Consider the following 3,699-nt stretch of genomic DNA (forward strand, 5'->3'; position numbering starts at 1 on the left):
CGACCCTCAGCCAGGCGTGGTCCAGGAATTGTATCCGTGGACCGCAATGTGCGTTCGAAATGTCGATGTTCATGTGTCCTGCAGTTCACACGTTGACGCGCAATTAGCTGCGTTCTTCATCGACCCACGAGCCAAGTGATCCACCGTTCAGGGTAATCGTATAAATTTTATATTTCACATATATAATTTTATTCTCACTTGTTCGACCTAATATCTCTCTTCTTTCAAAGAGAAGATAAAAGTTGATACCTGAATCTCCGACCAGCGCGCGAAGGAGATTCAGGCGTCGCCTTGGAGACGACACCGAAGCCTTTCGAGACGAAAAACGTTCAAGTAATATGTATATATTTCTCGACGTTCCGGGCGTATAGTGCATTCAAAAACCCGCGAAAGACGCAGAAGACTCGCACGCGTGGAAACGACGGGGATATATTTTGTATCCTACCCGATACTGAATCCATCGCGTGCAGTCGACCCTCGCGTTCTTCCGATCAGACGCATCTATTGTTGCGCGCATGTTTTCGCGTCGCATCGCGCGAAACGTTGCACGAATCGTACCGATCGATCGATTGAAAGCAAATAATGAAAAAAGACTTCACAGCTGGCTCTTTGCCGGTCATTCGTCCCATGTTATCTCTTGCCGCGAAATTGGCGCGCAAGAGTTGGGTGTCAGACGCGCGGCTTTAAAACGAGCTTCACGGCCGGTCCCTTCGTTACCGCTTTCGTTCTTTCTCTCGGAACGACCATGAACGAACACGACGAGCGACGCTACGGCATACACACGTCCACGGATTCGATTAAAAAAACAGACTTCACAGCTGGCTCTTTGCCGGTCATTCGTCCCATATTATCTCTTGCCGCGAAATTGGCGCGCAAGAGTTGGGTGTCAGACGCACGGCTTTAAAACGAGCTTCACGGCCGGTCCTCTCAATTCCGTGTACGGTACACGCAAGATGCGGGTTCCACTTCCAGACTACCCGGTCCCTTCTCTCTACGAGAATCGATAGTAGAAGAACGGCTCGAAAACGCGTCTCAGAGACTAGGGGAAAAGAAGCGGTATGCGAGCGAAACGAAAACGCATTATGGAAACGTCGCGAAACAATGTTCGACGGTTGCTCGGTTCCAATCGTGCGGCCGTTTCAATTTCTCGTGCGCTTCACCGTCCCTCCGTAACTCTGGCCGATCGCGTATACCGAAGAGCCGACACGCGCAAAAACCACAGGCATTGTATACTGTGTATATATATATATATATGTTACAGTCACAGCCTTCGCGCGTTTTACTCTCCGACGCGGGGTTTCCACGACGAAAGAGAGACAGTTTCGTGGCGGGTGACTCGGCCGAATCGCTACGACGGGTATTTCTATTATAGAACGAATCATCGCCACCCTTTACCAGTGCCCGACGAAGGAATCACAAGGTCATCTGGAGTTTACAATGCCAGCGACGGTAATTCCAACGAAGACCCGATAAGTCAACTCATCGTTCTATTTCTCCCCGTACAGAAAAGCGAATCGACGCTAATGCACCTCGCGCAAGCACGAACGTTCTCTTCGCGTGGATCGTCCCATCGTCCAAAGATGTAAAGACGCATTGGAGATCGTGGTCTCTGGCGGGCTCATTGCACGCCCCACTGCATATCTTTCCTCGAATCGAGAATGATTCGTCCACTAAGGCTGCGAAACTACGCGTCGAGGAAACTAGGGGAAAGAAGCGGGATGCGAGCGAAACGACAATACATTATGGAAACGTCGCGAAACAATGTTCGGCGGTTGCTCGTTTCCTCCTGCGGACGTTTCATTGCTCGGGCGCTTCACGTCCCTCCGTAACCTTCGCGCGATCGCGTGCCCCGGAGAGCCGGCAACCGGTGAACCACAGGCGTATAAACTATAGTCTTCTATAGCAAGCCTTCGGCGGTTACTCTCCGACGCGGGGATTCCACGACGAGAGAGAATTTCGTGGCGGGTGACATCGGTCGAAACGCTACGACGGGTATTTCTATTATAGAACGAATCATCGCCACCCTTTACCAGTGCCCGACGAAGGAATCACAAGGTCATCTGGAGTTTACAATGCCAGCGACGGTAATTCCAACGAAGACCCGATAAGTCAACTCATCGTTCTATTTCTCCCCGTACAGACAAGCGAATCAACGCTATCGCACCTCACGCATGCACGAACGTTCTCTTCGCGTGAATCGTCCCATCGTCGAAAGATATAGCCGCTTGGAGATCGTGGCCCATCAAGTTCTTCCGTAACTCCTGCGCGATCGCGTACCCCGGAGAGCAGGCAACCGGTGAACCACAGGCGTATAAACTATAGTCTTCTATAGCAAGCCTTCGCGTTTACTCTACGACGCGGGGATTCCACGACGAGAGAGATTTTCGTGGCGGGTGACACGGCCGAATCGCTACGACGGGTATTTCTATTATAGAACGAATCATCGCCACCCTTTACCAGTGCCCGACGAAGGAATCACAAGGTCATCTGGAGTTTACAATGCCAGCGACGGTAATTCCAACGAAGACCCGATAAGTCAACTCATCGTTCTATTTCTCCCCGTACAGAAAAGCGAATCGGCGCTATCGCACCTCACGCAAGCAGGAATGATCTCTTCGCGTGGATCGTCCCATCGTCGAAAGATGTAAGACGTACAGAAATCGTGGTCCATCACGATTATTCGTAACTCTCCGAGTCGCGTATCTGAGAGTAGGGCAAACGGAGAACCACAGGCATAAATAATACTATATATTTCTTATATAGTTAGCCTTCGCGTTTTACTCTCCGACATGGGGATTCCACGACGAGAGAGAGTTTCGTGGCGGGTGACTCGGCCGAATCGCTACGACGGGTATTTCTATTATAGAACGAATCATCGCCACCCTTTACCAGTGCCCGACGAAGGAATCACAAGGTCATCTGGAGTTTACAATGCCAGCGACGGTAATTCCAACGAAGACCCGATAAGTCAACTCATCGTTCTATTTCTCCCCGTACAGAAAAGCGAATCGACGCTATCGCACCTCGCGCGAGCACGTAACTACTCTTCGCGTGGATCGTCCCATCGTCGAAAGATGTAAGACGCACGGAAATCGTGGCCCATCAACGTTTTTTTGTAACTCTGCCGATCGCGTATCACAGAGCCGAGACGCACATACCACAGGCGTATAATACCGTTTTCTTTCGTATGGTAAGCCTTCGCGTTTACTCTTCGGCGCGGGGTTTCCACGTCGAGAGAGACTTTCGTGGCGGGTGACATCGGTCGAAACGCTACGACGGGTATTACTATTATAGAACGAATCATCGCCACCCTTTACCAGTGCCCGACGAAGGAATCACAAGGTCATCTGGAGTTTACAATGCCAGCGACGGTAATTCCAACGAAGACCCGATAAGTCAACTCAACGTTCTATTTCTCCCCGTACAGAAAAGCGAATCGACGCTGTTGCACCTCACGCAAGCACGAACGTTCTCTTCGCGTGGATCGTCCCATCGTCGAAAGATGTAAGACGCACGGAAATCGTGGCACATCACGTGTTTTCGGAACTCTGTCGACCGCGTATCTCAGAGACGACGCGCGCGAACCACTGGCATATACTATTATATATCGCGTTTTACCCTCCGACGCGGGGATTCCACGACGAGAGAGAGTTTCGTGAGCGGGTTGACTCGGAAGAAACGCTACGACGGGTATTTCTA

The 3,699-nt window shown here is 50.9% G+C and overlaps 1 non-coding gene across 1 annotated transcript; it reads right to left on the minus strand.

Moving 5' to 3' along the window:
- On the minus strand, positions 1-155 carry LOC143175712 (5.8S ribosomal RNA). Its single transcript, XR_013000403.1, has one exon. It is a non-coding gene; the product is annotated as a 5.8S ribosomal RNA (ribosomal RNA).
- Between the last annotated feature and the right edge of the window lie 3,544 nt (positions 156-3,699).

Source organism: Nomia melanderi, unplaced genomic scaffold, assembly GCF_051020985.1.
Source record: "Nomia melanderi isolate GNS246 unplaced genomic scaffold, iyNomMela1 scaffold0166, whole genome shotgun sequence".
NCBI classification, from domain to species: Eukaryota; Metazoa; Arthropoda; class Insecta; order Hymenoptera; family Halictidae; genus Nomia; species Nomia melanderi.